The sequence below is a fragment of the Terrapene carolina genome, unplaced genomic scaffold, assembly GCF_002925995.2.
Source record: "Terrapene carolina triunguis isolate 2854851 unplaced genomic scaffold, T_m_triunguis-2.0 Scaffold85, whole genome shotgun sequence".
Lineage (NCBI taxonomy): Eukaryota > Metazoa > Chordata > Testudines > Emydidae > Terrapene > Terrapene triunguis.
Window position 1 is genome coordinate 60,856,808 of NW_020664436.1, and position 15,277 is coordinate 60,872,084.

Consider the following 15,277-nt stretch of genomic DNA (forward strand, 5'->3'; position numbering starts at 1 on the left):
GTGTGTGTGTGTGTGTGTGTGTGTGTGTGTGTGTGTGTGTGTGTGTGAGAGAGAGAGAGAGAGAGAACAGATAGAAAATGCCTTAGGCAGGTGATTTTGCCACCTATTATTGGGAAAGTGGGAAGTATTTCTTTAAATTCTTGATGTAATGAGCTATTGTCGAGTCCCCTTTTATCTGCTATAGCCTTTGAATTATGTGATGCTGTGTTACACTAAATGTGACCTTTTCAGTATTCCTTATTTGAGCTGCCTGGACATTCGGGTTCTTTCCCCATAGGGTAGTAAGGTTGTAAACAGGAAGGCAGAATGCTGGAAAACTGTTACAGAGTGTTAAAACAAAAAGTGATACTGTGTTTATAACACAAAATACATCTGGAAATTGTATTTATCTAATTTTATTTACAAAGTATTTAAAGACTTTCCTCTGTCCTGGAAGCAGCTGGCACTCTGATAGCTCTTCTTATTTGCTACAGTGTTTGCCACAATTCAAACTGAAGGAAAAAACAAACAAATCTTGCTAGTAAGTAAGGCTGTATATTTCTGCAGGAATTAATGGAAACTTCAAGCCACAGACTTTCCAAAAAACATTTCTCCCTAAGGTAGAAACCACCCCTCCCACACCCCCAAAGTAACTAGGACTGATCCCTTTCCCCTTTATTAGCCAAGTGAACACGATTTCATTTGAACAAAAGGTATCTTGCTGTCTGCTCTGATTTTTCCCCTTAATTTACATTTTTGTCCCCTTGCAAGTTAATATCACTCAGCTACATACATATTTTTTCTGTGCCAAATACTCTCTCTACAATACATCCTTGTTTAAATAACACAAATTTCCCTCTCCTAGTCCCATTGGATCATCATACATTTCAAGGGAAGGATCAACCACAATGATGGTGTCACTTTGTATTGTGTACGTGCCACAATTTTATTTAATTTGATGGATTTTGCTTGATGTGTTGTTTTTTTCCAATTAGGAGAGGTGACTGTGTCTCAAATGTCTGAGCATCTAAGCTACTTCCTTATCAGTAATATTTGTCAACAGGACTCTAACTTCCTCAAGTTAATAGGACGGGACCCAGGACATTGGCTCAAGTAGACTGGAGCCATCAAGCTTAAACCTCTCTCCTTGTTATTAAAAATGGTATCAAGCCACACAATTCAGATCTAAGTGTTCTCCATTGTTCACATCCTGGATTTTGATCCAGTTCAGTATAAAGAATGGGGCCAGCTGCAAATTCAGACATGGATTTGGATTCCAAATTCCTTCAAAATCTGAATTGGAGGTTTTGGTTCAGACTCTTCTCACCCACACACTTGTTGATTTCCACTACAAATCCAATCCTTCCTGCCCCACTCAATCATCTTATCTTCCCAGGGTAAAACGAGTATTTTATCATTCCATAATGACCCAAATTTTTGCTATCGTTGTGGTTCTTTCCACTGCTAGTAAATCTAAAGAAGAACAGGAGTACTTGTGGCACCTTAGAGACTAACACATTTATTTGAGCATAAGCTTTCATGGGCTACAGCCCACTTCATCAGATGCATAGAATGAAACATATAGTAAGAAGATATATATATACATACAGTGAACATGAAAAGGTGGAAGTTGCCATACCAACTCTAAGAGGCTAATTAATTATGAAATTATGCATCTGATGAAGTGGGCTGTAGCCCACAAAAGCTTATGCTCAAATAAATTTGTTAGTCTCTAAGGTGCCACAAGTACTCTTGTTCTTTTTGTGGATACAGACTAACATGGCTGCTACTCTGAAACCAGTAAATCTAAGGAAATCCATCAGTTAGCTGAATTAAACAATATTTGGGATGGGTCTTACTGGTTGGAAGTGAGAAGCTAGGGAATAAGACTGATGGTGGGTGACTAAATAATAAATACAATACCCCCACTCATCCTCAGTGCCTAACATGGGCAACAATTCAAAAGCTACCTTTACCCTGCCCCCCCACCTCAACAAAAGCAAATTGTTGCTCCTGTACATGTCTCACACCGCAAACCATGATGTTTTAGGCTGGTATTTTCAATGGGTTGTACAGGAATTAGGTATACAACCTCCCATTGAATTGGGACCAAATTCTCTCACTTTTACTCTCAGTGTGAGTATTTTACAGCCAATTGACTACAATGGGATTAGTCATAAATGCAGGTTGTAGAATCTGGCCTTGTATTTATAGACAATGACCAGTTAGCAAACTCAAGTCACAATTACACTAGACTGGACTGTTTAAAGTGCACTGTTTCACCAATATTCCAGTGAATAATTCTGGCATTTCCTATTACCCCAATTATTTTTCTTTTCCCCTTCAACATCTAGACATGACAAAATAGAGCAAGAGTTAAGGATGGCATCAAAGCCTTTTCTGAAGTTCGCCTTTGCTTTCTTGGTTACTTTCATTCCATTAATTTTTGTACTTGTGTTTTCATTTCTGTGAACAATGCATATTGCTCTACATTTGTCAATGTCATTATTTCATTTGCCATGTGTCAGCCCCAAAGCAGATTCAATTTCTCTTGGAGTTTACTTGCTGCTTGTCCTGCTGTATGTTCCTCACTCACATCTAATGTTGCTGCAAACATAACTAATTTACAGTTTGGTTTCTCTGCCTAGGCCATTGATCTTGATGGAACAAGTTGAATATTGAAATTTCATTGTTCCATAAAAAGTTACGTAGGGCCTGCAGCTTAACTCACCTCTCTCTTTCTGTCTCTTTCTCCTGGCTTCCTTTTTTCACTGTATTTCTTGGAAGAGATCTAGCACTGCGCTGACCAGAACTAAGAGGGTATTTTGAATGTTTAAGGTATGCTGAAAAATAATTTTGCCCAATTTCCTCCATTCACTTTTTCTCATAGAAACAAGTGGAATTTTCTTGAACTCCTGATTTCTTGAAGTAATCATGAGTAAATTCAGAAACTAGTGGCCTGAGATGATGTGTACATTATGGTCAAATGTTCCAGAAGCTTTTTAGCCAATATTTATTCAACTATATCTTACTAACTATACCTGCTTTATAGTGTTTTCTGCTTTTAGCAAGGAGGATATATTTTTCCCTTTAATATACATGTATAACACTGATTACCATTACTGAGTTAAACACATGTAAGAGGAGTTTATATAAAGCTAGCTCTCTCTCTCTCTCTCTCTCTGTAGAGATTCCAGTAGTTAGTATCTCATTCAAACACAGGCAAACGAGGTTATAAAGAAAAACAGACACAGAGCCTGATTTTCCTCTAACTTACTCTAGCTGTAACATGAGTGTAACATCACTAAATTCATTATAGTTTACCTCTGATTCATACAAGTAGAGAGGACACTCAGGACCACACATTCTTTAAATTGGCTTTTTTTTTAAACTCCTGAAATGTGATATGTGTCTTCAGTGACCACCCAATGGACCAAAAAGATTGATTGCTTAATGAAGGCAATCTTGTAATCAGCATGGAGCAGAACTGTACTTGGGATGTTTCACAGATACTTTGGAGTTGTCCCTGAAGACAGGTGATTGCTTAATATGGGTAGTCTCTCCTACATGTTTCACAATGCATTTTCATTCTCTGAGTCAGTACACTGGCACTCTAGGGAAAGCTCTTAGCTGAATATGAATGATAGAAGCTAAACCCATTACCAGCCCTTGTATAACTATAGCAGCAATAGAGATTCAGAATGATGTAATGCAAATAAGTAATCACTAATACGGTCCACAGCATCAATGTGGCTCTGGTATTAATAGAAATTACTAACTACCCCGATGAGGTGCTATTGAACCACTACACTGACATGGCACAGCACTTCATGCATCCTATGTGGGACAGTCGAATTGATGCTCGTAGGTGAATGTTTGGTCCATTTTCCTATTGAGTCCTAGATCTCATTTCAGAGAGGTGATGATGTGTCTAGTGTTAAGAGCATGGGCAAGAGCTAGTTATATACACTGCTCCTATCTCTTTCACAGGAGTGATGTGAGTTCTTTAATTAAATCCTATAAGAACAGCTCTACGTTCTTTGCAGTAAGGTTGCTATTTAAGTACAAGTCATTATTATTCTTATTTATACTGCTTGTTTCTTAAGACAGGTCACAAAAGTGAGGGCATCACCATAAAATACAATCTGCCATAAAGGGCTTGGTATACAAGTGCCCAAGATAGCATCAGAGGCTGCTACAGATGACAGTAACCTTGACAGTTCAGAAATAGCTTCTGCAAACATTTTCAGCTGGGCTCCTCGCGGAAAGGAGAACACATTCAGAATCTTCCCCTGGACGTAAATGACACAAAGCAAGTTTAAATAGGTTGAAAGTGCTACGTCTGTGTAAACAGATGGAGCCGTGTAATCTACTGCTATGGCATTAAAAAAAAAAAAAAAAAGCCTGGGAATTAAACATCCGCTCCACTCATGTGACCTACAAGTAAATTTCTTTCTCTAGGATTTGCAACTAACAGTGAATACAGAGACATTGTTTTTAAGCCTCACATGAGACCCAAAATCACAGGCAGCTGAAAAGCTAAAGCTAAACCACCTCATGACAGGTGGTTTGAAGTTTTTTGCTGCAAGATTGAAAGGGCAACTTTGCATGAATTCAGAGACCATTCCTAGGCCTGCTCCTTGGCTTTGCTTAGAGCTCACTGATAGACCATCTGAAAGAGGAGCCATTTTTTCCCCACAGGAATCCAATGGCATTATTACAAGTAGTGGCTCCAAACTTCCAACCAAATAAATGCAACCAAAGTTAAATATCCATTTATCATCACAATAATATGAGACATCTGGAGGATTGGTGACACACATTAACAATAATGGACAGAAGAAATCAGAGAAAAAGCTGTCTATAAATCAAATCAAAGATAGGTTCTCTCTATCTTTAAGTATGTGTCACAGGGAAAACATGATGATGATACTGAAAAATAGCAAATGAATGAAAACCAGTTGAAATCAACAAGGAAGCTAAATCTTTCCTGCAGCTAACAAAGGAATTGTCTCTTACACAGCCAACTTAATTCAACCTAATTCTGTATCTTATACTCAGGCAGGAATTCCAATTAATTAAATAATTATATTTCAATTATGACCTACACTTCAACCAGAAGATGGAGTGGCAGAATTCTATGCAGCTATATTTAATAAATCATTGTACTAGTTCAATTATGAAATGCTTTCAGTATAGCTATAGTACAGCCTACAGGCTTTTGACTACAACTTTAAAATGAAGAGCTTAGCTTTCAAATGGACTAATTTAGACCAGTGAAGGACTAGACTTCAATAGGACTACTCATGGAAGTAAAGTAATGGACATACTGAGTTTTTGAAGGATTGGAGCCACACAATGACTCCAGGTTCTTCTAGTTTTCTTGTCAATGCCCTTGTGTTTATGGAGGTACAACAAGGTGAAAAAACAAACAAACATGCACCATATAGAGTTTGGTCCTGCTCCCATTCAAGCCAGTTGAAAAACTACGATTGACTTGAATGGTGCAGGTTCAGTCCCTTCACATTTTATTTTAAAGGTCATGAGTCCCAATGTCCCTATCGGGACGTATGCTTATTAACTTATAACGTGCGTTGGGTGAAAGACAGGACACAGGATTATTTTCCTACCTGAGTGTGACATCATTAGCAGCAGCAATAGATAACTATTTTCTTGCCTGTCTGATGGAAAAGAACAGGTAATGAAAAAAGGGGAATATGAGGAATGCAGTAACACAAAAGCTATATTTTATAAATACTCATTACTGTACAGTGGGAAAATGTTGCTTCATCTTGAATATTTTTTGTAAAGGGTGACATCTTACATTTTTTTTAAAGGGTGACCTGATAGGTCTGAAGGAGATTTTTAAGGCCAACATGTAATTGTTATACATAGTAAGTATCTATATGACTAAACAATTCACTGGATAGCAGAGAATGTTTTTGCTGCTAGATTTCTGTCTTTTAGTAGGGGGGAAAAAGCTTAATAGCATTAGACTAGAATATGAACATTTTATTTTAAAAATATTTGTTTTTAAATCTGTTTTGAGGGGAAATGGAGCACAAAGAATATTTGTTCCGAACCAAATGTGTCTTATTTCCTCTTATTAATTCAAAAACTAACCAAACTATTTTTCTCCAGATTTTTTTTTAAATATTGACTTCCCAGTGGAAGATCTCACACTGTCAACTTTCATCTGAGAGCAAAAAAAAATGATTAGCATAAGAAATGTTGACAAATCACCCGCTACCTGCATACAGCAGAGGAAGGAAAGATACTGCTGGGATGGTAATGGAAGCAGCACTACAGGAGATGAGAGTTAACTTTGGAGATGTGCAGCATTAGTCATCAGGCTTATTTCCACCTTTTGCTGCATCAAAGGAAAAGGTCTTGTACCCAACAGAGTGGCAAAACAAACGAGGGAGCTAGCGTACAGACGCTGCTGTACTCTTAAGATGCCATTCTGCTTGCAGCAGGTAGGGATAAGAAACAAGCTTAGTTTCTTCTTTTTTAAAAGAAGTCCTTGAATCATGCAAATTCAATATTTGCAAACAATTTTGAACCACTTGAATCAGTTGTAATGCTCTAAAATGGCCCAGTGTGAACAAAATAAAACAGCAATTTGAGGTTCAGATCCTCCCCTGCCAAAATTTGGCATAGCTCCACTGACTTCAATAGAGAGACACTCATTTACCCCTGCTGAGGATCTGGCCCTGAATCTTTAAAATGCACAAGTCTGAGCTTTTTAAGCATAATCATTTCAGAAAGCATTGTGTACTTAACTGCACTTGCAGGAGGAAGGAGGTGAAGAGTGCTCATTGGTAGGTGTCCCCAAGAGAAGGTTTGTTTATAGACAATCATGCAGCCTCTGGCTCTCTTATTATTAAGGATAAGATTTTGTCATGGATATTTTTAGTAAAAGTCACAGGCAATAAAGATAAATTCACTGAAGCCCATCACCTGTCCCTGACTTTTACTAAAAATATCCATGGTAAAATAGGAAGGGACTGGGCAGCTCTGGGGTAGCTGGGAGCTACCACCAGTGGGGGCTCAGAGCTCCAGGGTCCCCCTGCCACTAGCAGCAGAGGGAAACTGCAGTGTCCCCCTGTCCCCCTCCCCAGTGGCGGGGAGTTGCGGGAATCTCCCTGCCACCAATGCAGTGGGGTGCTGGGGAGGTCCCCCTGCCCAGTGTTTTCCCCAAGAATTAAAAGTAGGGGGGGTGTTTAAAAATACAGAGGGGGCGGTGAGGACCGATGAGGGATGAGACCGTTAGGGCGAAGGTGGGCTGTATGGCACCATAGTAAAAACCGAAAAATGTTTCACGACCATTTTATTAGAATTAACTCATGTTTTTAAATCATCACACAAATTAAAGTTGGCTACACAAGCCTACTATGAAGTACTACATCCTTCTTGGTTTCTTGTTATAATTTTGCACAACTCTGTTAATCAACTTCTTGAATGCAGTGCGTTCATCTTTGGTGGCTTCTCATGTGTCCGGTACTTCCAGTCCTTGATGATATACTCATGATCACGCAGAAGGCGACTTCTTTCAGAACACAAAATTCTACTCAGTGAGGAAAAAGAATGCTCAGCGATAGCTGTTGTGACTGGGAGTACAAAGAGATGAATTCCTACTTCTTTCATCCCAGGAAACATAGCACAAAAATTGGGTCGACCCACTAGTGATGATAAAGAAGAAGTTGAAGTCAAATCTTCATTCGTTAGTTGTATGTGTTCAAATTCTGTATTCTGTCCTGATCACATGGCAGCCCCATTGCAGGTAGTGCTTCACTCCACTCAACTTTCGGTGTTTTATAAGACAGACATCTGTAAAAGCTATGTAGTGGTTGATAGAATCTGGAAATTGCTCTTGTAGAGATGTAAGAATCAAGTCTGTGTACTTTACTTTTTCAGCTGGCTTAACAAACAGTTCATGTCCTCTTCATTTAAGGAGTCAATATAAGTGCCCTAATTAGTCAACTTCTGAATGAAGTCTTTGCTTCTTCCAGTATGTTTTCAATGGATATCTCTCTGATAGATCCAAGTGTAGCTTCCATTGCTGGACAGAGATCTACTACTGTTGTAGCAGATGCCGAATGGCATTGTGTAATGACCCAAGTGGTTTCAACAGTAGACTTACCAGAGAGAATGGTGATTGTCTTCTCTGAACTTAGTAGCAAAAGTAGTCCCCCAGCCTCACTACTTAGATCCATCCCATCTTGTCAGATACTTTCCAAAGCCAATAATAATGGTTGCAATAATTTTAAGACAACAGCCAAGGTTCGCTCATGAGAAAGCTAGCAGGTTTACACAGGTTGGACTAATTTGAAATTCAGTTCCAGTGTATCTTCTATATTTTACAAGACGTTGAGTCCTTTTGGACTCTTGCTAAAAAAAAAAAAAGAGTACAATGAAGACATTACATTTATAGCTTTTTAAGGCCTTTTGAAGATTCTGCAGCTCATACTAGTGCTAGTTGGAGTAGATGGCCTCTGCAGTGTTTAAAGGAGAGTTTAGAGTTAGACTTTTCTGTGAGCAAAGCTTGTACTCCACTATGTCTTCCAGAAAAGTTTGCCGCTCTATCAAATGCACGAACAGCCATCTCTTTGGGGTTCAATTTACAAGCATTAACTTTTCTAAGACGTGGGTTGTCAGAAATGCAGCCGATGTGTCTTCTATAAAATGAACATCTAGAAATTCATCTACTGGCCTACCATTGACATCAAGATAACGTATGCAGTGACTAAATACTTGACACCCATTTGCATCAGTTTATTCATCAGCCATGCATGCCCATTTTCTGAATGTGGTGAGAGAGTTCTTCACTTTTTCAACTGCTGAGTCTTTCACTATTGCACTGCCGAGGTTCACCTGCCCCATGGTGGCAGCAGCTGGGGAGCTTCCAGGGTTCCCCTACCCCACAGTGGCAGCCAGGGAGCTGCCGGGGTCCCCTGCAGCAGCAGGGAACTGTGGGGTACCCCCGCTGCCCATAGTGGCTAAGAGCTTGGGGGCCCCGCTGCTTGGGGGCGGTGGGGGTACCTCACAGCTCCCTACAGCTCCCAGCCATCAGGGCTGAAGTCACGGATGTCTTTGGAAGTCACAGATTCCGTAACTTCCGTGACCTCTGTGACAGAACCATAGCCTTACTTATTGTATGTTGATTGCGGAGCTTTTTCAAGTTTTAATTTGAACTTGAACATAATCTCATCATGATGAGACATTTACATAATGTTATCAATGTGCATGTTGCTTTACAGCTTAGATAAGCCATGTTCACTGCCCCCAGAGAACTTACAATCTAAATAACTCAGGACACAGGATGAAAGTTTCAGAGAGGGGGAGATGTAGGAATTATTAAAGAGAATGAAGAAATACTTGAAATTGGAGTGTAAGGAGGTATTTGAAGATGGAGAGAGAGAGAAGGTGTTTGGCAGATGAAGACAAGGGGAGTATTCTGGGCACAGAATGGATGGGAACAGGAGAGAAGGCCTGAAGCAGAAAGGAGACAAAGGGAATGGTAAGGTGAAAATGTTGGAGAGAATAGGAGATAGCTGTAGGGAGAAGGAAAAGTAAGGGTCCAATTGTGACCTGCCTTGCACAGCCACACAAGGAAATAGGGGGATGTAGAGTGACATCTTATGCCTGGTCTACACTACGACTTTAATTCGGATTTAGCTGCGTTAATCTGAATTAACCCTTCACCCGTTCACACTACAGAGCCAGTTAATTCGAATTAAAGGGCACTTAAAATCGATTTCTGTACTCCACCTCGACGAGCGGAGTAGCGCCTAAATCGATTTTGTTAATTCGAATTAGGGTTAGTGTGGCCGCACACCACCGAATTACTGTGTTTAAATTAATGGGGTAGTGTGGCCGCACACCACCGAATTAATGTGGTTAAAAACCGAATTAATGTGCTTAGTGTGGCCGCGCACAATCGAATTTATACAACCTGTTTCCCAAATTCGAATTATCTAAATTCGGATTAATCCCGTAGTGTAGACATACCCTTATTCTCCAGGGGTGGCTAACCCATATCTTGGGTAGTTGTGCAGCAGTGAGGGCAGCCCCTGAAGAGATGCTACATCCTCCCCTGCCCCTGCCCGAGGGTAGAAAGAGGCAGAGTTTTGACTCCACACCCGCATGAGCCAGCCAGTAGAGCTACACCGGGGGAAGGTATGCTTGTTATAGCACAGGCCATCCCTGTGCACCCCTTGTGGTCAGGTGTGGCATCCTAGGTGAGCCTTTCCTTGATTTCCCCTCACCAGGCTATAAACAAGTCCAAGCAAGCCTTCATGTACTAAACAGCACCCCCCTTTGCAGGTCTCATTTATTAACAGAAAAGACCAACTCAAAGTATAAGCAAAACCTTTGCTCGGCTACCCCGCTGCAAAATCTGGGTTACTCAGTGTTATGTCTTGACACTTTAGCCTCAGATCATGCTCACGCTGAATTCCTCAACTGGAGTCAAGGCCTCTCCCAGGGTATTCTGCCAGCTACCCCTCTTCTCTCAACAGGTCAGCACTCTTTGTTGAATAAGCCCCTACTAGCTATCTGGGAAGTCCCTCTCCGAGTTCCTTCTCCTCTTCCTTTCTCTGGGAACATTTCTCCATGAGCCCCTTGTCCCTGAGAGTACTACCCTAACTGAGCTCGGGTAACCTTTTTATTAGGGCCAGGTGTTAGTTTACCAATTAACCATTAAGCAGACACTTGGGACAGTCAGTTACTCCCAGGCCTTAAGAAGGCAGTCATGGGCAGCCTGGGCCCTGACTCCCCTTACAGGGGCCTCTCACCACATACCATAGCTGCAGCAGGAACGCTTCTCCCCTGGAGCAAAGGAAAAATTGGGAAGTAGATTATAAGGGAAGTGCAAGTACAAGTGCATCTCCCCAACAGGGTTCAGGTGAAAGCACGAGTGTATTGTGTATTGTTATAGTTTTGCTCTCCACTGTGTGGAGAGACACTTGGTGAAGAAAAAACAAATGCAAGTGGAGGAAGGGAATGAGGATAAATCTAGCAGGAAATAATAAATGAGGCAATACATGCTCATGCAGATTAGTACTAAAATGTGTGTATTAATATGCGGCGCATAACATTTGGCTTGTGGTTGAAAAGAATCCCTAGGTAAATGGTAACTTTTTATACAAACACACAGTGAAGCCGCAGCTTATTACCTTCTATCTGGAGCTAAAATAGTAGTGATTTAAAAAACCAAAATCAATAAAATACCCCCTGCCAAGATGCAGGATTTGTTGTATCTAAATCATCCAAGACAGATGGCTATTCAGCCTCCTTTTGAAAACCTCGCGTGAAGGAGCTTCCACAACCTCCCTATGCAGTCTATTTCATTGTCTTGCTTCTTCTTACAGTTAGGAAGTTTTTCCTGAAATTTAATCTAAATCTGCTGTGCTGTAGTTTGAACCCATTGCCTCTTGTCCTGCTCGCACTTCCAGTTGAGCACCATATAGCTGCTCTCAATAGGGGGTCATATCATGGTGGTAACAAGTTCTTCCTACTAGGGGGAGGGATAGCTCAGTGGTTTGAGCATTGGCCTGCTAAACCCAGGGTTGTGAGTTCAATCCTTGAGAGGGTCACTTAGGGATCTAGGGCAAAAAATCAGTACTCGGTCCTGCTAGTGAAGGCAGGGGACTGGACTCAATGACCTTTTGGGGTCCCTTCCAGTTCTATGAGATAGGTATATCTCCATATATATTAAGTATAATATCTATTTTGCTATGGTTACATTTCAGCCAACTCTTCTTCATTTAGGTGCTGATTTCACCCACATTCTGGAAGAGCTACATATTGCTCTCTGCATTAGAAGGAAGGGATAACCAGAGCTGAGTGCTCTCTGCACATTGTTATTTCTTCATTTCCTTTCCTTAACTGGGCCTGTTGTGTGCTGCATAAATGCTGCTGCTTCTGACCTCAGAAATGGCTGCATTGCAGACATGAGTTTACATATTTTGTTGAGTTCCTTGGAATCTTTGATGGAAAGGGGCCACATCAGTTCCATATAATGACTTTTAATTAGCATCAGGTATATGTAGCTGTTCACTGCACCTTCCAAGATCGTAGGTAAAAGACACGAAGATGATAACTTGTCTCATTCTCATAAAATATTCAGGGCTTTGTGAACGCTCATGGCTCTGCACAAAAATGCATCCCTACTCTGCCCTGGGATTCCTTGCACAGTTTGGCACTGCAGGTGGAGGAAGCATTGTGACTGGTTGTCTAAAGAGTCAGTGGAGTTCTGATCACAGATGCATAGGCATGCTATATCAGAACCAGATGCTTCAGAGAAAGGTGCAAGAAACCCAGTAATAAAGTATTATAATGACATAAGTCCAGAGGGGGAGTTTCTAACCCTCAATAGTTAGTGTTTGTCTTATGTGCTGAAGCATGAGGATTTATATCACTTTCAAATTTTTATACTTTCTTATGTAACTGTGGACGGCCTCATCCATATAAATGCTTAATCCTTTTTCGTATTTTCTTGGGCTCATGGCTGTAGTAATTTGTAGCAATGACTTCCACAGAGTAATTATGCATTGGGTAAAAAAAAATTTCTTTTTATTTTGATTGGTTTTAAATTTGGTTTATTTCAATTTCACTGAAGGTCACCTTAAGTTCTTCTAAACTAAAACTTAAACCTTTCTAATATCTCAACATATGGAACTTTCTCCAGGCCTCTTATTTTCACTGCTCATCTCTGGACCCCTATTTCTTCTTTTCTGAGATGAGGCTGATGAGGGTATACTGCTGCTTTATATAATAGTACTTTAAATATTTTCACTATTGTTTTATTTATCTCTCAATATTATTTGTCTGGTTTTTTGATCACCACTACCCAAAGAGAACATGATGTTTTCCTTGAGTTTATCGATAGAGCTGGTTGGAAATGTCCCAAATAAAGTTTTTTTCCCTTCAAAACTAAATGGTTTCAATTTAAAAAAAATTCAACCACATCAATAGCTGGTCAAAAAATGGAGACAAATTCTTGACTCTTCCCCCGCCCCCCCCCCCCCCCCCCTTATTTTTTTCTAATTCTGACCAGCTTGTAGTCAGTAATCCATGCTGTGATTTCTTAATCAGGATCAGGACCGAGAAAGGCCCTTTGTGACAATGTTGTGCAGTCCAAGCTGTTCTCTCCAGTTTGTAAGCTGGAGCAGTGATTCCCACGCTTTTCACTGAGTCAGTCCACCCACTGCATTTTGTCTTTTTTTGAGACTCACCTGAGGTCCAAAGTCACTGGGGGGAAAGGGTGCAAAATCATAGGCCAGCATCCTTCTCCTCCTCCACTGCCTTCTCCTCACCTTGCTGAAGGGATACCAACTATCCACAGCAGCACCTTCCTTCCTAGCATCACAACTCTAATCCTGGCCCAGCGTGGAGAGGAGGCCCCAAAGTGGGAGAAGGATTTGGAGACTGAGCTTCCACCCCCTGACATACATGCACATCCCTACAGCAGCACCTCCTGTCCCACAGAGATTGGCCTGGCTCCCTGCTCCAGACATGGAGACCTGGTGAATGGAGTCACAGCGCCACTTGGGTTTGGCCCAACCACCCATCTGATGTGAGAGAGGAGCAGCCCGGCCATATCTGAGTGGTACTGCAATCCCATGCACTAGGTTGCAGCACCCAAAGTGGGGAGCCAGGCCCAGCCCCATGGGATGGGAGCTGTGAGTTTGGGGCAGGCTCCCTCTCCAACACTCCTCCTGCCCCGGGCCTGTGACTCACCTACAACTTCCTGCTACTGACTGGTGGGTTGTGACTAGGTTTGCTAGGCATCCAGTGAATGCCCAGTCAAAAAGGGACCCTGGCAGCTCTGGTTAGCAGCTCCCGGAAGTGTTCGGCATGTCCCTGCGGCCCCTAGGAGCAAGGGCGGCTAGGGAGGCTCCACACGCCACCCCGAGCGCCAGCTCCATAGCTCCCATTGGCTGGGAATAGTCCCTTCATAGTCTTCTTCGGGTTTGATCAACTCAAATTTTTAGCAAATTTTGCAACCCCACTATTCACCCCTTTCTTTAGATCATGAATTAATGTATTAAATGCTGATCTACTGGAATCCCAGTATTAACATTTTTTCCATATTAAACACTGATCATTTAGTCCCTCTTTTTTTTTTGTCTCTTAGCTAATTTCTAATCCATGACAGTACCTCCCACCACATGCCTACTTGAGTGCTCCCAGCTCTCACTATGCGTGGAAACACCACTGGGACTGATATTCCACTGACTCTGCCTAGCCCAGAAAGCATCAGCAGAATGACAAATACAGAAGAACAACCTGCTTAGTCAAACTGGACAACACTGTACAAACTGACCGTGTGGCAGGGGAAGGAGTCATGGGGACCTCCCAGGAATAAGAAGCAGTCAACCTGTGCCCTAAGGATATGAGGGAGAGGGTGGGTGGAAAGCTGGCCAGAAAGTAAGAAATGCGCTTACCAGTGACAATGAGCTTCCAGTAACAAAAGTCCTGAATTTGACACCTAAATTCCAAACCTCCTGATGTAACAAGACTCCTGAGTCAACCCCCTTCCCTTTCAGCTGCCAAAAAATCTTCTTGTGATCTCCAGACCTCCTGCTCAAACAATTCAAGCCCCTCTCCATCCCAGCTTCTCTCCCTTCCTCCCCCTCCACTCCCAGCTTGACAACCGCTAACATGCATTGTTGTTGAAATACTAATTCTTCCTGGGATTACAACTGTTGCAGAAGCATACCATAAATGGAGGGAGAATCACTAACAAGAGAATTTTCATGGAATTTAAAATAACTCCTCCTTGCTGAGTTTCACCCTGTGAGTGTCGAAATGTTCAGCTTGTTGCAGGATTCCGCTGCAGAAATCAGGTGGACCAGCTGCAGAACATATAATAAGCCTAACAAGCCACAGAACTTATGAGATAGCCACCTCCTGTATAACTCAAGTTTGTTTGGGGTTTTTGAACTTAGTGTAGAAATAATTATGCTGAAACGGGTTGAATGATTCACTGTGTAGTTTGAATAAAAAAATTATCTGTAGTGCTATAATTATGAGAAAACAGCAGTAAATAGTGCACAGAGCTGATTACTTGGTCTATTTTTCCTGTATCAATATCAAGTAAAAAATAGTCTCAGACTTCTCATTGTTTCTCAGACTAAATCAACTAGTGACAGCTTTTTAATTGTGTCATGTTTTACATGTGTTTTGAACCATCTGGCAGGCATTCACAGTGCTTTGAACTGCCACCATTCTCCTCTTTGCTAGAATACAACATGATTTCCTTACTTTAATGTGGACTGATCTAAAGCATGAT